At 51.9% G+C, this 24,932-nt stretch overlaps 1 protein-coding gene across 3 annotated transcripts in view; it reads left to right on the top strand.

Annotated features, from left to right (window-relative positions):
* Positions 1-24,932, top strand: part of Grik3 (glutamate ionotropic receptor kainate type subunit 3) — a 218,565-nt gene that overhangs the window by 66,236 nt on the left and 127,397 nt on the right. The window lies entirely within an intron of this gene.

The following is a 24,932-nucleotide window of genomic DNA, read 5'->3' as shown; positions in this document are numbered from 1 at the left end:
GTATGGGTGTGGGTTTGAACAAGTTCTCCTTGTTCACTTATGTTCTATCTATTGAGTGGGCACCAGGGCCTGCTTTCTGGAGAGTGATTGCAATGGCTGTCAGTGATGGAGCATGAGAAAGTATCTAAGTCAGCTTGTCATGTAGCTATCTCTGTCTAGGCTGATTGTGGCAGAAGGCCAGAGATGCCAGTTGAGTCATATAAGCATTGGGGCTTGTCCCTGGGGCTATGTGAAGACAAAAACAGAGAGGTAACTATGCCAATGCAACCTTGGGTCACTTGGAATTATTGGAGCTGATTCTTTCCCCTCAGTGTCCTCATCAGTCATGTAGACACGGCTGTCGGGCTCATAAGTACCCTCCCAAATCCTGAACCCTCAGATATGCCTGCATAAGACAGAGGGTAGAACCACAGGGGAAGATGGCCAGTTCTCTACAAGCAGCTGAGTGAGGCACAGCAGCCACACACACGACTCCATCCCCACTGCGTTCAACCATTCAGGCAGAGGTATAGGTAGGGGTATAGCAACCTGGGTAGCATGCAAGAGGCCATCTCCCTGGGGATGATTCTAAAGGGCCTGGGTATTCAGAGGTGGGGAGCTCCCACCTCGAGGCCAGCACCTCCTCACCCTTCTGTATAGATCACAAGGAATCTAAGATAAAAGCAGAGACTCGAATCTAGTTTCCACCACTTCGCAGCTTTGCAACATTGGATGGACTCCCAAGCCTCTCTGAGCCTTAGATGTTCAAAGGGAGTGAATACTGGCATACAGCTCAGAGAGCTGGTGTGTAGACTCAATAAGATAATGCTTGGAAGAGCCCAGCACGGTGCTGGACAGGAAGTCGTCCTTGGCCTCATGGCTACTCATGTAACTCAACTGCTAAAGGCTTCTTCCAAGCACACAGGGGGGCCATCAGGAAACATGACAACTTTGACTGCTATGATCCAACTGGTGTCCTGAGTGTCCTGGTCTCAGAAGGCTGAACAGAGGCTGTGTTTATTCCTCGAGCTGTTTTCTCTGCTGCCTGCCTCCTGCCTCCTCCTCCAGACACACAGAAAGAGCCAAGTGGGCAGGAGGCGAGGGCACGAGTCCTGCCAGCCTGATGGAGTGGAAGGCTGAGATTATCTCCTGTGGCCAGACAGATGGGTGAGGGGGGCACTGGGCATGCAGCCTATCTCTACCCCAGGCTTCCCACCCAGGGCCCTGACCCAGGGCTGACTTGGCCCCAGATAACATGGCCCCTTGCTTTCCTTTCCTTCCAAATTCCTGTCCTCTTTTGTGACACCCTGTGGCTCTGTCCCTCATCGCTTCTGTCCTTGCTACTGCCCCTTCCCACCTGCAGCTCAGTCTTCTCCTAGCTGGGCCTGCTGCTTGATGTCCTTTTCCTGTCCTTTCTCCAGAATCTAGAAGCATCGTCCCTAAAAAAGAGGCGGGGTTACACTGACCTCCTGCTGCACATACTTGGAGGACATGGAACTCTCTGGAGGAGAAATAAAGGCGGGGGAGGGCAGAGCTCTTGTGCCACGTGTTTTATGAGGCTTTGTATCAGGGCTGTGCACCTAGGGCAGTGGCCAAAAGGGCTGAGAGAGCCATGTGCTGAATCTTGTGACCTAGCCACCATGTCCAGCATCACCAGGCCCAGATTCCTGCTCCCTCTGGGAGCTGTCCTTCCCTAGGTCTCTTTTTGGGCCTCCTTGCTTTGAGCTATCCTTATGTCTTCCCACCCACAAATCTGGAACAGAGTACGAGTACCCTACCCTGGTTCATAGAGCAAGTCTTAATGTGGGAAGTCCCTTGACTGGGCTTCTCTGCCCTTCTCCGGGCAGTGTGTACCCTGAGCAAGGACTTAGGGCTTCTTGGTGCTGCTGTGTCTACAAGGGCCCTGCAGGGTACTTGGGACAGAGGAAGGGTGCACAGGTCCTGGGCTGTTGCCAAAGGGAAGAGGGGATGATGTGTGACTTGTCTTAAGGAAGGACAAAGAAGCAGCTTGGGGGTGTTGCATCCTTGGCACCTTGAGCCTGCCAGCACCTCAGGGTCTCCTGTTTCCAGGTCTACAAGGTAGAGCCAGCAGGACCCTGGAGACCACTCTGCCAGCCTCCTGCTGTGTGGATGGTCCCTGAGGCTCACACAGGCTCCTGGGCTGCTGGAAGGGAGGGACTTCTTGCTGCCTTGGTCCCTGGGTGTCTGTGTTCATGCTGCTACTGCAGCCTCCTTGGAGACGTTCGTCTCTCAGTGCCTGTTGCTGTCTTTGGCTCTGCCCCTGGCTGTCTCTCTCTCTCTCTGCCACTTCCTCGTCCTGTTCCCCCCCCCTTCTCCTCTGATGGGATAATTATGCTAATCAGCCTGTCAGAACAAAGATAATTTGTAGTGGGTTATTTCAGACTTTAGAATTCAGGACGAGGTCCCCTTTCCGCTCGCCTTTCAGTGCCCCTTAACCCTATCCCAGGGACTAAGCCAGGCAGGTCTGTTCATGGAGGGAGGGATGATGGGCCCTAGAGGGCAGGTGGGAGAGAGGGAGTGTGTGTGTGTGTGTGTGTGTGTGTGTGTGTGTGTGTGAGTGAGTGAGTGTGTAGGAGGGCATGTGTGCTCAGGTGCAGTATATTGCCTGAGATCTACATCCATGTCTGCTGAAATCAATGGAACGTGGAAGAGTTGACAAGTGAGCTGCTGTCCCTGGGATGTCACTACTAAAGATGGGGCTTCTTTCTGTACGAGCTCCATTTTGGGGGGATCACTGACCCCCAGAAACACTGCAGTGGAGGTGACACGAGTGCCATGGTTCCCTGACAAAGGCCACATCGGTGCCTCTACTCTGCAGGGCTGTATGCTGTCCCAGGCCAGCTTCCCAGCTGGTCCTGAGGTAGAAAGGGTCTGGAGTGCTCACTTCCTGGGCATGGCTGGTTGTCGAAGGGTGAGAGAGGAAGGGTGATCCTGTGCAGGCACCAGAGTTATCTGGAAGGGCAGCTCTGTGTCCAGGAGCTTTCAAGGGTGAAGCGCATGACCCAGGAGCTAGGCTTTGCCGAGGAGTCCCGGAGATGCTGACTAGCAGCATTTGCGGGCTGGACAGAGGTTCTGAGCTGCCTCCGTCAGACAGTCAGCTCTCTGAGAGCAGTCTGGAGGAAGTGAGGGAGTGGATGAAGCTATACACAAACCACGAATGGTGCCATCTCTAGACAGAGGGTGCAATGTTTCAAAATCTACTTCAGAAATGCAAAGAACAGCATGCTAAACGAGACCTGATAAAACCGTGTCAGCCCCAGGGCCACCGTGGAGTGCTTGGGGACAGCTGTGGTTGTCACTTCACCAGAACTGTTTCCTTTGTCATGGAGACTCTGCTCTGAGCCTCTCCTGAGGTTGTCTGGCAAGGTTGGGCCCCAGGGCCTTTCAGAGTCTTGCTGGGCTGAAGAAGAAGAAAAAGTCAAAAAGTCGCCAAGGGCAATATGTTCTCTACAGCCCTGAGCAGCCCTTTTCCTGGGGTCCAGGAAGCCTGTGCTTCCGCCTATGCTGAGGAAGGGCTTGGCATGTTTTCCCCCTCTTGGGTGTGTTTGGAAGGCTGCCTCTGGGCCACTGTTCGAATAAACGGTGGCAGTCGCACTGTCAAGGCTTTGAGTCATTTAAATGGCTGCGGGGAGACATTACATTGACTGATTTAATCTTGTGAAGGAACTTTCCTCCTTTCTGCTTCTGCTTACACAGCACCTCGGCCCCTTCAAGCCTGTAGCTGAAGCTCCTGCCCCAGAGCACGCCCAGCAGTGCCTCCGCCCCTCTGGCTTCCAGGGCTCAGGTCTTCACAGCCTGCCTGCTGAGGAAGCCCAGAGGTCTGAAGGAGGAGGTGTGCAGACTTATGCTCAGTTGTGCCCCTTATCATTTCCAGTATTGAGAATCCTTGTCTAGGTGCTGCTGATCCTGTCGAGGAAGGCCTTGGCTGCAGGCCACATCCACCCTTTGTGGTCTACCAGGCAGAGCTCAGCCCAAGACTTGTTGGCCAGGAGTGGGAACAGAGGCAGGGAAGGAACCCTAACTGACAGGGACAGGGCTAAGGCTGTGAGCCAGAAGCCTGAGGACACTGTGGATGTCTGTGTGCACATGTGTAAGAGTGTGTGTTAGTGCACAGGGCATCTGTGCCCATGCAGCATGTATCAGGGCATTTACCAGCCCTCTGCTGTCACGCTGTGCATGTGAGCAAGCCATGCGATGCATGAGGATGTGTGGGTCCAAGCACCTCTGGGGTGTGTGTGTGTGTACCCCAAGAGGCTGTCAGTGTGGTAGTGTATACTCTGTGTCTGGGCTCTGTTGGGTATTTCAGTGCTTGTTCCTCTCTATGGTCTTGGGGGTGTATGCATATTAATCCTGTCTACCAGCCTCCATGCGTTTGTCTGTGTGTCTGGGTGCATGTCCACCATGCCCACGAGTGCACAGTCCACCTGGGATTGGATTCCCTTGCCTGTTCCTTCCTGCCTGGCTGACTGGGTTGACGGTAGTAGGATGGAGACCTCATTAGCCATCCCCCAGCTGCCATTTTAGAAGGGGAAGCATCCAGCTAGCCAGCTGGCCCATCCCTGGATCCCAGTGAATGGATGAGTTGAGGCCCCTTCTGGCCATCTTGTTGCTCTGCTTTTAGAGGCTGTTAGTACTGCTGGGAGCTGAGACTAAGGTGTGTCAAGCCTGTCACCACCCTGCCTGGCACAGCCTGAAGCACCACCACTCAGGGGAGAGCTGGCTAGGGCTTCCTGCCTGTCCTGGAAGGAACAGGCTACACCGGGGGCACCTACAGGCCTGTGTATTTACCCATGTGGATGCTCATAGGAATATTCTTCATCTGCACACACAGGCACCTGTCCACTCTGTACTTGCAGTTGTGGGCCAAAGGGCCCTTCTGCTCAGTGTGAGCTTGTGTGTATGTACCTGGGTGTCTCCCGGGGGTGTGTGTGTGTGTGCTTGTATTTGTCACTTTGCATACAGGCATGCACTCATGGGTCTCTGTGCGTAATGTACAAGTACACACTCTATCAATCTTTGGGTGGGGCCGCTGTCCTTTGCTGTCCTGCCTCTGGCTTCAGCTGTCTCTCCACCTCCAAGTACACAGCAGGCTTCCATGCACTGTGCAAAGCTACTCGGGCACAGCGTCCTTCCATGGTTCCCTGTTACTCAGTAAAGGCTCCATTCTTCCTGGTACCTCCAAGGCCCAGAGCTGCTCCAGGCTTCGCTTGTGCTTCTTTCTGAGAAGAGCCTTCTGGCCAGCTGGCCCTTAGTCATCTCTGAGAGGCCAGGAGAGTACAAGACACCAGACCTCAGCTGCAAGGGCTGGTGCAGACAGTCAAGGTGGGGAGTGCTGAGGGGCAAAGTCCTCTGTCACGAAAGCATACCCAGTGTGCATGTGGGTCGGAGAAACCCTCCCTGACCTCGAGTCCCTTGCCCAGCTCCTCTTCCTGGAACTGTCCTCTGTTCCCCAGCCAAAGCTGCTCTTTGTGCAGTCTCAACACTCAACCTTGAGCCCTGGGAGTCCCCCTCCTGCTCTGAACTGAGCTTGTCCCCAGCAGAGGCTTGGGCCAGCATCCGGTAGAGATGGAGGCCTAGGGTAGTCTGATGGTAGAGGCAGCCTCTGGGAGATGAGCCTGTTGCATCCTCTCCCCTGGGCTAGCCTTTCCCAGCAGTCTTTTCCTTTCAAGCCATCGCCATCAAGTCCTTCCCCGCAGAGAGCTCTTTTAGGTTCCTTTCCTTGGCAGGGAAGTCGGGGTGCCCTCGTGGATCCCTCCTCTCTCAATCAGACCACAGCTTCCCCCACTTGCCCCGCATCTCCACTGGGATATCTCAAAGCCACGGAGTCCCCAGAGATGGCCCCTTTAGGTTCCTGGTTCCCAAGCTTGAAGCCTACAGGGTCACTGCTGATGTCTTCCTCTCTGCCCCATCCTCCTGTGGCTGTACCTTCAGCCCTCCCTGACCTTCTCTGCCCCCAGCATACATCGGCACCCCCACCCAGCCCCGTGCACAACCTTTCCCACCTGCAGATTCTGAAAATATGATCGGGATGCCCCTCCCCCTCCCCAGCTGGTACCATCTTATAGCTCACCATTGTTCTTAGGATGAGACTGGAGTCCTCAGCAGGCCTCACAGACTCCCCTGCATCTTAAAAACTCCTAACCCAGTTGGCTTTTTCTCAGAGGGGCCTCCTGTGACCTCTCGTGCTTGCTTACTCCTGGCTTGTGCCAGAACAAGTCCACATTCCACTCTGCTCATGCTGGGCATGTCTTAGCACCTGCCGGAGCCAGCATAGGTTGTCCGGGCACTTTTCGTGGCTTCTGTAGGCTCCGAGAGGCAGAGCTGCCCACGGGATGCTTAGTGCCGGGGTAAGCGAGTCACACTGTAAGAGCAGAGCTGAGCCCATAAACAGTGAGGGCGAGGATTTGGGGAAGCGCACAGGGGTGGTCTTTCTCCCCCTCCTTGCCACCTCCCTCTCTACCAGGCAGTCTACAGGTCCCCTTTAGAGGACCGAGTGGGGAGACTCGAAGGTGACCACACTCCTTGCCACCCACCTCATGATGTGTGGCTCATGTTCTCTCCTGAGGTGAACCTCCCTGCCCCACGCTGGGCTGCTGCCCGTCCTTTGCCAGCTTGAGCTGGCCGACCCTGAAGAGGTCCCCTGCTCTGTAAACGAGGACTGCACACTGCGTCTTCTGTCGCATCCTACGCTTTTAACAGTTCTTCATCCATGTCTCACTGTCTGATGTTCCCACCAACCCTACACCTCTAGCAAGATCACAGACATTAAGGAAAAAGGAGTGATGGGGAGGGAGGCTGATGTGGGAAGAGGGATGGGAGGATGGGGCAGAGGAGCGGGGGAGGATGTATAAGTATCTTTTAAAAAACATGGAAACCTACTATCGTATAAGCATCTCTCTCTCTCTCTCTCTCTCACTCACACACACACACACACACACACACACACACAGGGCTCTTGATGTAGGGTTTTGAGGAAAGAATAGGGTTTCATCACTGTGTGGTATTATCCATCAAGAAAGCACTGGGCAGGGTTCCAGCCATCCCTGTTCCTCATCCTGCTAAGAAAGTCAGTTTCCCTGGGAGCCTAGCTATGCTCAGTACCACTCAGTGCTTAGTCCTGGCTATGGTCACTAACACCAAGCACTTAGTCCTGCTGTGTTCACCAGCACCGGGTACTTAGTCCTGGCTGTTTTCACTAGCACAGGGTACCTAGTCCTGCTGTGTTCACTAACACTGAGTACTTTGTCCTGCTGTGTTCACAAGCACCGAGTACTTAGTCCTGGCTGTTTTCACTAACACTGAGCACTTAGTCCTGCTGTGTTCAGGAGCACTGAGTACTTAGTCCTGGCTGTTTTCACTAGCACAGGGTACTTAGTCCTGCTGTGGTCACGAGCACCAAGCACTTAGTCCTGGCTGTTTTCACTAGCACCCGGCACTTAGTCCTGCTGTGGCGGGGTGTGGGGGGTGGTGGGGCTACTGAAGCACATTGGCAGGCGTGTCTCTCCTCTGAGAGGGGGGTTACCCTACAAAGGCCCTGAGAGAGGGTCTTCCTGGTGGAGAGTAGGGGCAGCCTCCTCTCTTCTCCCCCCCTTCTTATATGCCTCTCCCCTGCTTCCCTCCATCTCCTCTTCCGTGCCTCCTGCCCTCCCTCCCTGCTCCTCTCCTCCTGCCTGAGGAGGAGAACACAAAGGTAGTCAGAGTTAATTTAGGCTCAAGTATCTGGTCACCTGGAAACAGGGCCAGTTCCCCAGTGCAGGGCCTCAGCCTGGCCTCATTAATCTGCGTGAGGCTGCCATCGTGGCACCGACGTAAGTAGGGCAGGGGCGGAACTCTGAAAGGGCCTGGCTCTGGCCGCTAGGCCCCCAGCAGTCATGGCCACTCTTTAAGTGTGTGCTGGGAAGAAAGGGAGCGGGAAAGGGAAGCCAAAGACCCCAGTGTCTGCAGTCCCTTTATCCATGCTACTTCCTCCAGCCCAAGCACCCTGGAGGCCTCCTGCCCTTCCTGCAGCGTGTCCTTGTTTAACGTCTGCCCCTCCTCACCCTGAGTTCAGCTGTGCCAGTGTATCCCTTTGGGGGTGCTGAGGGCCTGGTCATCACCATGCTGGGCTCAGCTCGTAGGGACTGACCCTCAGACCCTCAGAGGATGCTCAGGTGCAGTCTCCCCACCCTCAGATCACAGGGTGAGAATGCTGGAGCATTCTAGACACTGGCCCAGGTGGCACTGCCTCTTCTTGGTGTCCACGCCCACTCTTGCCCTCCCCTCTGTGCATTCTGGGAACTCCTCCCTTTGGATTTGAGGACATTTGTTTTACTCTGTCTTGGCTACCATTTTGGAGACCCTCTGGCTCTAGCCCACAGTGGAGGCCTGCCAGGCCTCACTCCAGACCTCCTGCCCTCTTCCCTGTCCACTTCAGACCTCTGGTTGTGATTGGTAGATGGGAACATGGACCATTTGAGATCATCTCCCAGCTGTGCTCACCCCCCACCAAAATGACATCTCTGCTCTGCCACAGGGAACCTTCAGTCTCCCGTGGAGGCCATCCCGAGGATAAACAGATAACACCTTGATCTAGGCAGACCATACAACAGGGCCTAGGGGCCACCACCCTAGTTGCGCTGCCCGTCTCTTAAAGCTGCCCAGTGCTCATTCCCACTACATCCCTGGAAATCTTATTTATCCTGAAGTGTGGGAAGATGGAGCCACCCTCAAGCTGTGACCTGGCTGCCAATCTTTTAGGACCTGTCAAGTAAATTAAGGAGCATCTGCATTTTATTGGAGACTATTAATTTATAAACAGAGAGAAGAGTGAAGGACCTGTGCCCAGACACTAACAGGGTTTTGCTAGATGGCGTCCTCACAAGTGTTAATATCTTCCCTTATGGTATTCAGTAGATGCGTGTTTAGTAAGGACTGATTGCATTTAAAATTCCGAGTGTGAAAGCCAATTCGATGGTGTCTCAGCTGTGCTAACTTTGGCAAGCCACCTCATTCAGATTCCTGATTTCTGCATCTCAAGGGCTGTAATCATAACTCCAGAAAGCACATGTGTGCACGGGTGCATGTACATGCGTACATGTGTTCACGCGCTGAAGCAAGGTCTACACACACTTGGATGACTCCAGTGTGACAGATACACAGGTACTCTAGAGCCATTGATGCCTGAATTCTAACCCTGACACTGACACTAACCAACTGTGATTTTAAAAAAGTTTGCTGGATCATTTTTTCCCTGTGTCTTGCCTATAACATGGAGTTGTGATCAAGAATAGAGATTTGTATATGTAAAGTACCTAAAAAGATAACTGTGATTGTTATTTCTCTGACTATTTTTGTGTGTCTGTGTGTGTGCTTATCTGAGTGTGTATCTGTGTATGTATGTGTGTCTGTATCTGTGTGTGTATATGTGTGTATGCATCTCTGTGTATGAGAGAGACAGTGTGTGTGTGTGAGAGAGACAGAGACAGAGAGACAGAGAGAATATGTGTGTGTTTGTGTGTGTGTGAGAGAGACAGAGACAGAGTGTGTGTGTGTGTCTGTGTGTGTGCTTATCTGAGTGTGTATCTGTGTATGTATGTGTGTCTGTATCTGTGTGTGTATATGTGTGTATGCATCTCTGTGTATGAGAGAGACAGTGTGTGTGTGTGAGAGAGACAGAGACAGAGAGACAGAGAGAATATGTGTGTGTGTGTGTGTGTGTGTGTTTGTGTGCGCATGTGAGGTACTGAAAAGACCAGAACAGAGCATTGATACCTTGCAGCTGGAGGTTATAAGCAGTTATAAGCCCCACAACATGGGTGCTGGGGTTGAACTTGAGTCCTCTGGAAGAGGAGTAGGGGCTCTTAACTACCGAGTCATCTCTCCAGCCCTGTTTTCATTTTAAATACATGGGTGTTGTTTGTGTTTTGCTCTCTCTCCAGGCCATTGATATTCAAGGCCCTGTGATCCTGTGGCTGGTTTTCTCTGCTAGGCACTGTCTGCCTGTCTGTTGTAGGGAAGAGAGAGTATCTCTAGCTCCTTCAGTCCTCGGATTGGAGCCCACCATAGCATCTGGGGTTCAGCTCACACTGGAGTCAGAGGTCAGATGAATTAAAGTCAACATTCAATTTGAGGCCAAGGTCAAGACTAAGTTGGGGAAAGAATCTCATTGCTGTCTAGGGCTGGGCCCATGCTGATATCTTGCTTCCCAGTAGAGCCAACCAGGGCCCACAGCCTGCTTTGCACCATTGAGTTGCGCAGTCAGAATGACTTGTCACTGGATCCTTCAAACCTTTTGTGCAAAGCCACTCTTGGGCCTCCAGCAGACAGACTGATGCCTTTTTCCCAAGCAGTGTGAGCCAGCCTATAGTGCTCTGGACTCACACTGTCAGTGGGTTCCAGGAGCTGCCTCTATGCCCTGGGCCCTAAATGTCTTCTTTCCAAGGAGCCCCCCCCCGCCGCCGCCACTCAGCTCTGTAGGAGGGAGTACCCCCACACAGCACATGTGCCAAATCTTGGCTGTATTTAGAACAGCTCCTGGGCATCCACCTGGAGGATAGTGGTCTACAGGACTGGAGACAGGTAGGCTGGGCACACCTCCCGAGCACCGACAGGTTGATGGAGGGCCCAGCTGCTCCCTAGAGCCGAGCTGGGTTCCTGCGCTGGGCTGGCTGGTGAAGAGCTGTGTGCACAGATGGCCCTATGCACACTTGTAATTTGCCAGAATAAATAGTTATTATTGATCTCTCCTGTGCTCCCTGCTTTCCCCTTCCTGTGCCTTTTCATGCTGTTACTGAGGTATGAAGTGGTGCTTGTTCTTTCTCATCTTGAGGAACGATCTAGCACACAGTAGGTTTCCTGACAGCACACTAACTGCCCCTGCAGCATTGGAACTCATACAACAAGGCCTATATGCAGTGGTCCAGGCTGGCACACAATGAGTGCCTCTTCCGTATGGTGCATGGCACACAGTAAGGGTTCTCTCAGTACAGAACCGGACCATAGTAGGTGTTCATCAGGCATGATATTGGGGCTGGACTCCAGACAAATGTTTGTGGAGTTTGATCCATGTCTGCTACTATGAAGGAATGCTAATCAAGCACCTGGTCTGTGGCCTGCCTGGTATCAGACTCTGCAGAGCATGGATGGGTGAGTCAGGTGAGATACAGACCTTTCACCCTTGCTTAAGGAGTCCAGAGCCAGGTGCTAAAGTACAGGCCCTTTAGAAAACAGGAGGTACAAGGTGTGGAGAGCTGGCTGCCTGGAGGAGGTTACCTGGGATGGGTCAAGGTTCCATTCCATCCAAATGCCACAGGAAGAAGGTTGGGTGTGATGGAATGCGTGGGCAGCATCACCAATCGAGGTAGCAAATAACCCACACTATGTGTGTGGGGAAAATGAACCCACACTGTGGGGCGGGGAGTAGCTGCAAGTGTATCTGGCAAAAATGGCTGCCATGGCTGTGGGCAGTGGAGAGCTCTGCCTTATGGCTCAGATGTAACCTTGCCTGCCTTTGTAGGGGTGGGAGGGTAGCAGAAGCAACAGTTTGTTAGATGGTGGCGCCTGGGAATGGGGAAAGGTGTGAGCTCTTTGGGAATTCTCTAATCAGATGGCCTGAGCCCAGTATGGAAAACTCGGCAGGGCGGACAGGTGGAGACTGCACACAGAGAGTCTCGGCAGCCAGCATGAAAATGGGGACTCAATGCTACAGGTGGCAGCCAAACCCGGGCTTCTGAACAGCAGGGGGTGGGAAGACAAGCACAGGGGAAGCAGGAAAAGCCACACTTGTGGGCAGTGCCCAACTGGAGGCTGAGACCAGTGGGGAAGGGCATGGCTGGTAGGAGGGAGAAGGGAGGGCCCTGTGCTGATGCAGTGGGGGAGGGGAAGGCAGAACAGAGGCCACAGGTCTGCAGGTGCACAAGAGTAATCAGAAGCATGTGCCCCAGAGTGGGCAGGCGGGCAGGTAGAGGGTCACCTCCCCAGCCTGCATTGACCCTCCCCAGCCCTCCTTGAGCAGCCTCTCTGTGCCCTGCACCTTCCTTTCTCCCTCTGCGGCGCCACCCCTCAGTTTCACATCTATCCGAGTCCTGGGGACGGTTGTTCCCCCTTCTTCATCTGTGCTTGTGTCTTGCTCTGTCCCTTCCTCACTCCTTGGAAGACATATTGAAAGTCAAATCACCAAGCGAGGTCGCAAGCTCTTCACAGGCCAAGGGACATTCTGACGGGCAGGGACAATGCCAGGAGCAGCCAAGTGCCCTGGTTTGGGCTTCAGTTCGCCACCATAGGCAGCCCAGTGGCTGGGGAGATGTTGGACATCAACCAGCGACCACACAGTCTTGTGTGAGCACGGGTGTGGGGCACCGATGCGGGTCTGTGGGTGACCGTTGCTATCGCTGTCTTTGGTATTGCTGGTATAGCCAACAGTAAGCCTGTTTGCCCAGATGGGGCTTGTGAGCTCAGAGCCTCACTGTCAGTGAGGTATGTGTGTTTCAGAACCAGACTATGTGGGAGTCACTGTTGATGACATCACATTCAGTATCCAAGAGCCCCACTCAGCTTTGCAACAGCCTCTCTGGCCACCATTTCCACAGTCACAGAAGGACCAGACCCTTCACCTCCCTACAAAGACTTGGGGGTAGCTTGCAGACTCTACCAGCTGCTGGAACCTCAAAGCTTGGATGACCTCAAGGCAAGAACCCCTTTCTATGCCTTTCCTGTGTCCCCCAAACCAAGAGCAAATGTCCTAACTGTTCTCTTGGGGCAGAGCAAGGTTAGTGTGCAGTGTCAGGGTGCACCCTGGAGGCCCTCTAGATGCAGATCTTGCTCCTGCCCCTGGTGGGAGCTACAGCTTTCTTGCCACCTGATACCTGTTCTCTTGGCTGACCTTAGACCCAACCCCCACCCAGGTGGCACTTTCTCTCCTTGTATTTAAGAGCTATAGGTCCCTCTCACTTCTGTTGGGAAGTCTCTACCAGATAGAGACAAGGTCTGCCATTTGTCATCTTAGAGAATCCAAGGTACCCCAGAAGTTGGGTCTTCCTCAAGTACTAAGGACTTTGTCCATCCTTGGGAATACATGGCAGATAAGAAATCCATTGTAATCTAGCATGCAGTGATGGGAAGAGCAGGGCATCCAATGCCATTGTCCATCAGCTGTGTGACCTTAAATGTCACTGTCTTATCTTGGCTTCTCTTTTGGGGACTTTGAAGTACAGGTCATAGCTCTACCTTTTAGGGAAGGAGTCTATATACACATCCGAAGCTCCTCTCGAGCTGTGCGTGCTGGGGATATGAATTACCTACTAATGCTTGAGTCGGGAGGCTCAGCTTCAGCCTGACTTGATGGACAATCTTGAGCAGTTTGGATTCTCTCCCGAATCTCCAGTGTCCTCCAATCTGTCCTCATGAAGGATCAGTCTAAATGATGTCGCAAGTCCCTGCCAGTTTTGAAGGTCTGTGATTGACACTTGGATTTTTCCATTCCCCAGTGGGAGCCCAGATGTCTAAGGACCCACCTCTGCCCAAGCAGAGGGCCCAGACTTCAAGACAGGGTCATACCCATCTCCAACAACCCAGGCTCAGTCCCCAACACCCCTCTCCACCCCTTCTGCCTTTTCTACCCCAAACTGGCACGTAGTCCAGAAAACTAATAGCTTTGACTCCGCTGTTTATTTGGAGACAATACAAGTCGATTGAAACTGCCACATCAGGAAAAATATGTTCCACTTAGGTCTGGAAATTGCTGGGCGCCTGCCTTTGATGAGGCTTGCTTGCGTCCACCTCGTGCTTCTCTCTTTCATTGGCTACTGTGGTCCATTTGCTTAATGAACAGTGTGGCAGGTGGCCAGGGGTTGGGCCGGCTGCGTACACCTGCTGCCCACTGGCCAGAGTGACTGGGCAGCCTGTCAGGGCGCTGCCTAGCCCACCCCACCCCCAGCTCGACAGCTGACCCTTTGGGTCAGAGGGAGCACTGGGGTCAGCTCACTCCCTGCTAATGGCTTTAATATAAAGATGGCAGCAGCCACAGTGTACTAGACCCTTCCTGGGTTGTGTGCCAGGCCTGGGCTAAGTGCCCTGCAGACGTCACCTCCTTGAAGATGAGCAACCATTCGAGGTGAAGGGCACAGCTCTCCCATTATGCAGGGAGGCCCATCCCTGAGTACGAAGCTGGTGTTCTACTCTGCTTCGTGACCCGGAAAGCAGCAGTGAAGCAGTTGCAGTGGATGGCTACGGTGCCGCAGGGGAGACAGCTTCCTCGTAGGAATGGGAGACGCAAGCTACAGTAGCCTTTGCTTAATGTCTCCAGGGCCCAGTCCTCCCTTCTGATCTGCTTTAGAAGATGAAAGCAAGCCCCCTACACACACATGCAAGCGCACGCGCACACACACACACACACAGAGGCGCACACACACACACACACACCACATCACACCACACCTTCCATCTTGTACCCCTCAGCCTCCTACTCCAGCCCTAGATTTCAATACAAGGGGACTGCAGAAGCCAATGGGAGGTCTGGAAGGCCCCCAGCCTAAGCAAGCCTTCCAGAAAGGGCACTCCTTTGCAGCCCTAATACTTGTCTCCAGGGAACAGCATTCTCTAGTGCTCAGAGTGCATCCTGCCTGTGCCTTCCAGCTGTTCTGTTTACTATCAGAGCAAGCCCTGGGAAAACTGTTTTCCCTTCCCCTCCCCACTCCCTGCTCTCCTCATCTCCTCCCGGGCCCTGGGGATTCATAGTGCTGTGACTGCAGCCCTGTGAGGAACCCTGTCCCGCCTGCCCATGCCAGCTGTGTGCACAACAGGTGGAAGCTGCCACAACATGGTTCTGTCTTCCTGTTTCTGCCGTCCCGATGCCCCATGTGAGATGCTGGGTGACAGCCTGAAGAGCAGGTATCTGGGGTAGGGGACAGATGTCTCAAGTCCTGCTGCATCCAATGAGCCAGGCAGATATTGGCTTTCCCCCTGAGCCAGATCCATGGCAGGGTTAGGAAGCACAGGGTAGAGCCGATACCTGGGGAGACCAGCGTAGGGATGGCCTGCACAGGCCGGAGATAGGCTTTCTCAGCTTCACTGGTTCCTCCCTAGTCTGCAAACACTCAAGGGCATGGCACATTCTAGATCCTTGGAGCTGGCTGCTACTTATGATGCCTGGCAAGAATAGAAGATGCATGCCAGTGAATGAATGAATGCAGGATAATATCATTGATTCAGCGACTAATCATTCATTTTCATTCATTCACTTTACCCACTTGTTGCCTATTCTTGCCAGGAATTTTCTGGTCCAGATTCTTAATGTGTGATTATCTTCAGGGCCAGGCCGGGGAGGGACTAATGAGATGCCTCGGGCACAAGGTTGAAGGAGCCATTCACTCTCAGGGTCACATGGTGACTGGCCAGCTCAGCGCCCTGAGACGCTCTTGCCGGTAGGGATGGAGATTCTCTTGTACGAGTGTTGAATGCTGGTTCCCAGATCTGGTGACTTCTGTGTCTTCCTTTCTGCCTGTGGGTGGTCTTCAGGTTCCTACCTCCTGCACTTAGGGATGGCGAGGCCCGGAGCAAGGCCCTGGCCTAGGGGAGTAGGGAAGTCACAGAGGGTTGCTGTTTTCTGTTGTACATCCCTCCACTCCATCACTGGCACTAGGGGCCTGGGTTGCACTGTGTTCAGGACTCATCCTGCCTGTTCTGGAAGGATGTGACCTTCATCAAGTCACTTAAACACCCAGTTTTCTTCTCAGTGGGTTGCAGGGAGGACCCTGGGGAAGATGACAGGCAACGACACCCATTAGAACAGTGCCTGCCATGTGAACTCCATGGAAATGTTACATGTGCTAGCCTGGTTATCACCTGGATGCTTGAGGGGCTATGGTGAGCCCCAAACCCTTAGCCTCTGAGCCTCCAATATACAGTCCCCACCTTCCTTCGCAGCCACAGCCAAAGAACAGTCCTGTTGCCCAGGGTTAGCAATCTCAGCCAGCTCAGCCCTGATTCCCCTAGTCCTCTCCAGCTGAGAGCAAGGGAACCTCTTTCTTAGCTCTTCCTTGCAGCTTGAGCTCTCCTGGAATTCACAGGAGGTTTGGAGAGAGAGAATTCACACTTCAGTGAAAATGTGTTTCAAACAATTAGCAGGTCTTTACCGCAGGAGCCTTTGAAGTCTGAGCCCAGACCCATCTCTGTGAAGGATTTCCCCAGTACTGACAGGCTGGCAGACGCTGACACAGCTCGGCCCTTGCTTGAGTGCCAGGGACTCCAGTCTCTGGGCTGGCAGCTCAGGGTTCAAGTGAATCCCTCCAGTGACTCCACTGTGGGCCTCTCTTGCTGTGTAATGTAGAGGAGTCTACATCACTAAAACCCAAGGTCATGTAGAGCAGCCAGCCTTTAGGGCAGCCTCTATCAAGAACACAGGATTTCCTTAACCCTGGCCTAGGCAGCAGAAGCCCTTGACTGTGAACTCAGAATTCCTGCATTCTTCAACATTGCCTGGCTGTTTATGCTATTAACGGCCGAATAACTTTGATGGATTCCTAGAAGGATACAAACTGGAAACACATAGGCTTGGAGAGGGCTGGGCTAACTGGTCTTAAAGCTCTGAGCCAGCCCAGGCTTTCCGTGGAAAGGATCATCTTGCAGCAGACTGAGATTGGACCCTAATTCTTTTCTCCTCTGATTGAGCTCTGTGATCTTGGGCAAGTCACTTTGTTCATCTCAGTTTCTCCATCTGTGAAATGGGAAAGCAGTCCGTATTTCACAGGGCCGTTGTGGATCCTGTAACAGGACCCTAGAAAGCGCCTAGCACCATAAATGTATGAGACTAATTTGCAAGCTATGTTCCTGTTATGTCTTACGTCATGCAGAGTCAAATTCTACCAATGGCCATGGTGAGAGAGGCCCTTGGTACAGTACTGTATCCTGGAGTTCTAGAGCGAGGACAGAGAGAGACAGAGAAAGGCATTGGAAATAGCTGCCCCCACTCTCCTGTCCCGGGTAGTGGCTGGCCCAGCCCAAGCCTCTATACTTCTGTTTGATTCCTTTCCCTGACATTTCCATCCATCATCATAATTGCTTCTCCCGAAAAATGAATTTGTAGTTGATTTCTTCAAAAGAGGGAATCAGCCAACAGATAAAAAGGTTGTTTTATTTAATTTGCATGAAGAGGCTGCCTGCTGCCACCCAGCTGTGCTGGCTGGGCTACAGGGAGGGCCTGAGTCAGCAGTGAGTGAGCATAGGTAGGTACTGGTTGCTCTCTTGATCTGGCTTCCTACCCAGGTTGCCGAGGTTCGAGTCCCAACTATAATCGAAGGGAGAGCCACGTCTGTGTCATACCTATCATTGTTGGGGCAAGATGGGGCTTCTAGTCAAAGAGCTTGGGGCCCAAGAAGCCAGACACTCATGGAAGCAGAAACTCAGCAGGCCAGGCCTTTGTCCAATCAGAGACCCAGTGCATATGTTAGCCCTTTAGTAAAGTTTTTTTAGGGAAGGACTGTGTCCAGGCATGGTAATGCTCTGGAGGGAGAAGCCAGAGGACTGCTGCAAGCCTAGCCAAGTTTACATAGCAAGTTCTAGACCAGCCAGAGCAATATAACAGTACGATGACAATGGCTAGCCTGTGTGTTCAGGCCAAGTCACAGGCCACAAGCTTCTATCCCACATGCACTTCACCCAATGCCTCTGGCATCTTCCTTCACATGAAAAACTGGTGCTCCCTCTTGCCTAGCTATGACAGGAGCTCCTAGCATGGCAGTTGGGAGTTCATCTTCCTTAGAGACCCTGGGGACAGCAAGCAGCATGAAAGACAGGGAAGAGCCAGGGCTTGCTGTGGACATCGGGGTCAGGCAAGTGTAGGGGGGCATGAGTGGGAGATAGCTAGCCCTCTGGGAAGCACCTCTGGAATGGGGTAGCATCTGGGAGGAGGTCCCTGGGGTTTCTGGACAGACCAAGCACATTTCTAGGATTATGCAATACCAGAGAAGATGCCAAACAGCATTCTGGCACAAGATGTTCAGGGAATTCAGAGACTTGGGCGCCCTGTGAATGGGAGCACCATTTAACCTACCCTCTCACCACCATGAATGCTTGTGGCCATAGGTTCTCTTAATAATTACTCAGAGACAACAGGTGTACACAGAAGTCCCTAGCACCTCAAGCTGTGCTTGTACTGTAACCATCAACCAGAGGCAGCAGAGGTAAAAGCAGAGCAGACATCCTTCAGGAGTCACCCAAAAGGATGTTGGATGGTTTGAGATAGAGCCACTGAGCATGCCTGGGCCTTTCAGCGCCTTGGGATGGCAGTGGAGAAACAGCTGGCTTCGATCTCCTGGGGCTATTGCACCCTAGGTAACTCAGCCTCCCTCTCTGGACTGTTTCCTCCTTGAGATGCTGAATAGGAAAGTGCCTTCTATTTTTATTACAGGCTATAATTACGTTGTTCCTTTATTTGTTTACTCGTTTATTGCTTGTGCCCTCACCTGTCATTTAAGTCTTTGAGGACAGAGGCCTTGTCTGTCATGTTCCCAGCTATATACCCAGCTCCAAAGACAGTAGCTAGAACAAGCAGACACTTGACAATAGATGCAGACTGGAGAGGTGTCCTGGTACCTCATTTACTGGTGTTTTGTGTCAGGATGGTCCAGGATGGTGTCAGGGAGGCAAGTGGACCTGGTCTCCACTCCAGAAGGTAGTCCTGCCTCTACTGTGCTTACCACCCTCTCAGATTTTAATGAGATTCTTCTGTCCACATTCTGTAAGAAGGGCACTCAGACTGAGACACATGATCTTGGCTCCTATGGGGTGTATATGTGAGAGTGTGTATATGTGAGTGTGTGTGTGTGTGTGTGTAAATTGCTCATGTGTGTGCTGCTACATGTAGAAGCTAGAAGTCAACATTGCATATCCTCCTGAGTCAATCTTGTATTTTTGAGACAAGATCTCTTGCTGAGCTGGACCTCAAAGATTCTGCTAAGCTGCTAGACTGGGAGCTCTAGGGGATACATCTGCTTCCACCTCCCCAATGCTTGGATTATAGATGTGCACTACCTTGCCTGGCTTTTATGTAGGTGCTAAGGATCAAACCCACGTCCTCAGGCTTGTTTGGCAAGTGCGTTGCCTGCCTGTCCCTCTTCCCAGTCCCGTGACTGAAGCTATTAGAGTAGGTCTGGAGTGACTGGAGCAGGACATTCACTGACTATAAACTTCATAATGGCGACAATTGGATTGCTGGAAATGGCAGAATACTGCTTATAACTTTATTCTAGCAAACCCAGAAAGCATTGTGGACACCAGCTACCTCACTGAGGTGGGTGTGGACACCAATTAGCTCACTAAGGTGGGTGGTGATGTGCACTTCTATGACTTCTCTCTGGGTGAGACACATTGCTGCACTGTTGGTTTTTGATCCTGTCCTTCCTAAGAGGCTCATCTTACCCCTTCTTCCCTCTGCCTAGTCCCATCTCTGAAGGCCTGGTGCAGCCAGCCTCAACAGTCCCTCAGTCTTAGGAAGAGGCTGAGCCAAGTCCACAGTTCTCTCTCCAGTGTTTCATTCAGGACCCTTCTGTCCTCTTTGTCACAGCCCTCTGGGAACAGGGCTTCTGCCTTCTCTGCAGGCTCTTGCCACACCTGGGAACCAGATCTTCCCCTCAGGCTCCCCTTGGAACATATGATCTCATGATTGTAATCCCAGCACTGGGTGAATGGAAACAGGATCAGCTCTTCGTGGTCAACTTCCATGTGTTGAAAGGATCTTGAATTTTGGCTGCAACAGATTGAAACTGAGTATTAAGAACTCATGTGTCATCCAAGGTATTTACTGGCTTATCCAGCCACAAGAAAGAAGCGCAGGGTTGGCCTAGCCTGGTGACAGCCAAAGGCAGCAACTCAAACACTGACTCTCCCATCATCCTGTCTGGTGTGTGTGTTGTCAGGGGTCCGGTGGGGGTGGGATGGGGGTGGGGTGGGATGGAGTGGGGGTTCCTGCTTCTCATGAGTCAACTTGACTTTCCAAGAGTCAGGGCCTGCAGAAGCTCCAGGTTTTCATCTATTGTACTTCCATACCAGAGAGGACGTGTTTGGAAACTCCTGGGAAGAATGCAGTCGGCTGGGGTCATATGCTGACCCCAACCCATTGCTTAAGTCAAGAGACTGGGGACACAGTGAGACGATACCAGTTCCTGCTCAGAACACAGCCTGGAGCAGGCAACTAAGAAGCCTCCGTCCTAAAAGAAGTGTGATCTGGGAGCGACAGGGGCCTTGTTGTGTAAGAGTGGTGTGAGCTGCAGAAGGTCCTTCCAGGTCATTAGCGACATGGGGCTGTGTTTCATCTCCTGGCCTTTCAGTGTGAAAAAAAGAGAACTCTGAGAGTCAGTGCAGGCTGAAAGCCCCATCCCCCTAGTGAGCCAAGCCACAGCCACATGGCATTCCTAGCTGATACCCTTGCTCTTTCCTGAGCATCCAGGTCAGGGTTTCTCTATTTGATCATTGCAGACATTACAGACTTCAGTATGGTCCAGGATTCAACTGCAGTTCCAGGGTGCTGTATTTAGCTGAGAGTACCACCATGCTCTTTGTAAAAAAAGGAAATTAAGTTTATATGCCACCCCACTGCCCAGCCAGCATAGCCCCTGTCTCCATCCTGTCTCTCCACTAAGCCTAGATTAGATCTACCATGGTGGACCTAGGTATAGTCCCATCATTTTCTCCTCTAGGGACCCCAACTCCCAACCCCAGCTCTTGATCCTTTTTCTGTTTGCTGCCTTTTCTACAGCCTCAGATGACATTGAGATGGGATGTGTTTTTCTGTCTTGACCCATCAACGTCTGAAGAACATAGGTTAGCATTTGTCTTTAACTCATGACCCAGGTTAGGCACACAGCTGTCCTTAAGGGAATTCTTCTTGAGCAGAGTGTCAGCATTCAAGCCTGTGAAGTTAACAAAGCTGGAATGTACCAGAGTCTGCTCAGTGCAGCCCAGCTAGCATTCATCAGCAGGCCCTCCAGGGTAATGACGGGGCATCTCTTCCAACCACCAAGTTGATGGAGGCTGTGGTCCCTCTGTTATTGTGGACTGATGTGGTACTTGACTGTTGGCTATAAACCTGAAGTGTCCCCATCAGAAGGGCTGATTCTCAAGAGCTGCTTGCTTTCTTTTTCTCCTTTGTGTCTGACCTGTTTCCTCAATTGGATGGATGGTCAATTCCAAGAGAGCAGGAATGTGGCCTCTCTGTTCAGTACCTCTGACCCCTCCCTGAATCACACAGGGATGAGGGCTCATCCTCCTCCACTATTTCTGTTTCTTTGACTCAGGATCGTGACGGACCGGAGGAAGGGAACTTTCTAGCAAATGTCTAATGCTTGGTGGACCCCGCCCCAGTTCTAACCAGTCCCCCTTCTCTCCCTTCCTCCCCCCCTCTTTCTTTTAATCATCCTTTTGTCTTCCTCTTGGCCTCAGTATGCAGAGGCCAAGCTGTCCTCAGACACTCAGTCCTCAAGCCTCCGCTCCCAAGTGCACACCATCACACCCAATTCTCTCCTTTCTTAGGATCTGAAAGACTCTAGCCTGTTGGGAATGAGCTCACCTCAGCCTTTTCTTTGCTGTCCTCAAATGCCTTATTATTCATGACTCTACCCTTGGCCTCCTGTCCTACCTACTGCTTTCCATCATTGTTTCCTCTCCTGACCCCACCCCCACCCCCAAGACAAGGGGTTTGTTCCAGCTGAGGCCTCAGCAAGGTAGGGCCTTGTGTTTTCTTCACCTGCTCAGGTTTCCTCATCAAAGCACGCTTAGTCTCTCTGGGAAGAAATCTCCATGATTAAGAGTCAAGAAGTTTCTCTTGGCAATATTTACCCCACACACACACCAAACTAGTCCTATTCCTTGGCTCTGAATCTATTTGTAGTTTTCTCCACCACTCCCTCCCCTCTCCAAGATTCAGGTTTTCAGCGGAGCATGTTTAGGAAGGAAAAGGCAAGAAAAGTGCATTGTAACAGCACTTTTCCTTTTAAAATTTCAGCCCACAATCTGGGGGAGTGGGGGGGGGGGGGTTGAGTCTTCAAGCGCACCATCAATTTGCGGTTAATTGGTTTAGAATTCATTAACCACATTTTCCTGCCTGCCGCTGCCTTGTCTTTGGAACGGTGCTTGAGTTTTCCGATTCTTTGAGTTGCCAAACTAATAATTCACCTACTTTATTTCCTGACTCGCAGTTAGTTTGTTTTAGTCTAAATAATGCATATTCAGCTTCATTAGCATATATTTGGATCATTTCCGACTTGAATGTATTCAATCCCATCAATTTACCATTAGTGAGATCATCCAGGAGGGAAGTTTCCAGATCTTTAATGCTTGTGTCAGTCATTCTCATCTTTTCTGGGTATGGGGGAAGGGCAGGGGAGAGGCGATGAGGAGGGGAGCTTGTTTTCCCTAGACATAGAGATGATGCAGGGACCCCAATATTGCAGTCTCAGAAGACCCTGCCTCCACTTGAGTGGAACAAACCTATGTGAATGTTGTGGCTGGGAATTCCAGAGTCTGACCATTGCACAGCGAGGCTATGCAGGCAGGGGCTGTGTAGCCAGCAGTAGTGACCTTCTAACGCATGGGCATTCAGCATTGCATTTGCAGGGGCTTTAGACATTCCAACTGAAATTAAAAGCGAGTTCCCTTACAGAAACATATACCCTGCCTATGCATGGTGTCAGATAGACAGTGGTGACCAAAGCATCTATGGGATTCTACACCATGGAACACACAAAGAAAACTGAGAATAGGCAGCAAATAAATGCCCGTCATAAAATTCAAATCAAGTTATTAGTAACCTTCATGCGCCTTTCTGTCTTTCTTTTGGATGATGGGCAATGGAGAGGAAGAGACTGAAGGAGTTAAGAGGGCCCAGTTGCTCCACATACGGTGGGGATTACAGATGTAAAGGGGAAGGTGCCAGGCTGGAGAAGAGGCCGCCTCTGAGCTTGGGACCCTGGGGAGAGAGGAGGATGGCAGAGGAATCCAGGGTGCTCTTGCCGGGTGATGTGTGCAGATCCACGGCACCATCCCTGCCTGTTGAGTATCTGAGTCTTCCTTTGGGAGGGAGAGTCTGGCGAGGCTGCATCAAGGTGGCCCAGGGAGAGATCTGTCACCTTCATCTCTTCCAAATATAATTACAATTTGTAATAAGTGTGATGGAGGAAAAGTACAAGAGCTGAGAGGTCAGGGAGAGCTGAGCTGAAGATGCCACATTCAGGGTGAGGCCTGGAGGCGAGAGTGAGCCCAGAAGGATGAGTAGGACGTCCTAGCCACAAACCTAACACGGGATTCCTGAATGGGAGAAGCCTGTCTTTTCAAGATCAGAGTGTCCTGGGAAGAAAGGAGCTGTGGGTTTGGCATCTGGATGAAGGTGAGATTCAGAACTATGTATATGTAACCAGGAAAGGAGAGCCATATCACCGGAGTCTTCCAGCAGGCAAGTGGGGTGAGCAGAGCGGCCTTGGGATACACAGGCTGTGTGCCAGAGAAGGGCACAGAGACCCAGGGCAGCTGCAGAGAAGGTTGCTCAGGGTAACCATCCACGCTTCTGCCCAGAAAGCCCAGGATGAAAGAACCTTGCTTCCCACCACCCTGTGACACTGGCACTCCCAGCCCCCAGGACAGAACTGCTGCCCCCATTTGTCCATGAGCTGAGGCAGAGCAGCGGCAGAGGTGGGGGCAGTTCAGGGAGCAACACTGCTCAGGTCATGGCTGGGAAGGCATTACATCCCTGTCAGAGTAAGCATGGTTCAGTGGCCCCTGCATATGCAGATGGATGATCTCTCATCCTGTGAGGGGGTGGGACATGAAGATGGATCATAGAAAGGGAGAAGCAGAATCCTAAGAGGAGGGCTGAGGCACTCCCATCCCTGTCCTGAGCACTGAAGGCCATTCCCTCTAATCAGTGGAAGAAACAAGTCCTTTAAGCATGTAACCTCTATCTCCACCTCCAGCTAAAAGTTCTGGCATTCAGGTCCACACACCTTTATGTAGAACTCACTGTTGCCCCCTAGAAATGTTGGGGAAAAGCATGCATGGCACATGAGTGCCTACTGCTTCCTCAAGTCAGACAAAGTAGCTAGACATATCGACGTACCTCTGACTTCAATATAGACACCCAGTTGTTGTGATTAACAGGCCTGCAGATAAACCATGAAAAACTGATAAAATAAAGGAGCCTGTAAGCAGGGCAAGTGTGTGTGTGTGTGTGTGTGTGTGTGTGTGAGAGAGAGAGAGAGAGAGAGAGAGAGAGAGAGAGAGAGAGAGAGAGAGAGAGAGAGAGAGAGAGAGAGAGGGAGGGAGGGAGGGAGAGGGAGAGACTGAGACTGAGACTGATTCCTGTCAGTGACCTCATCTTTATCTCAGAAGGTTAACACTGCTTGGAATTAAATAGAGCCTATTATTAGGTCCACGCCATGTCTTTCCTTTCATCAGTCAGTTGAGGCAGCACACACCTGGGAGGGAGTGTGAGGGTGGAAATACCTTCATGAGTGGCTTGGCTGTAACTTATGTGACCTGAGAGTTGACACTTAAAGCCAAGTACAGTCACCCAGCCCAGAGGTGGTATATGGCAGGGAAAGGCGGGTCTGAAGCACTGGACCTGGTCATAGTGGCCCACATAGGCTGCCAGAATATTAGGGAACAAAGAGCTTAGCTTGCTGGGTGACAAACCCTGTTAGTGTAGTCTTTGTTCTCTCTTCATAGAAAGAAGAAAAAAAAGGATGCTGTCTCAGATAGAAACAGAATGTAACAGACGGCCGAGTGAATGGTAAATGTGGTTCCACGCATCTGAGGCCGTTGTAACAGGATCTGGTTGTGTTCAATCTGTGTTTTGGCATGCTTGGTTATTAGTGTGAGCAGTGATCTGGGGTTTTCCATGACTCCACCTCACCGTTATCTGAGCACATGCCTTCGCAGCAGATTTGTGGGCCAGACACTGTGCTGAAGAG

The sequence above is a fragment of the Mesocricetus auratus genome, unplaced genomic scaffold (assembly GCF_017639785.1).
Source record: "Mesocricetus auratus isolate SY011 unplaced genomic scaffold, BCM_Maur_2.0 Super-Scaffold_100014, whole genome shotgun sequence".
NCBI classification, from domain to species: Eukaryota; Metazoa; Chordata; class Mammalia; order Rodentia; family Cricetidae; genus Mesocricetus; species Mesocricetus auratus.
Note: the sequence above shows the minus strand (reverse complement) of the source record. Positions and strands in the feature narration are given on the sequence as shown.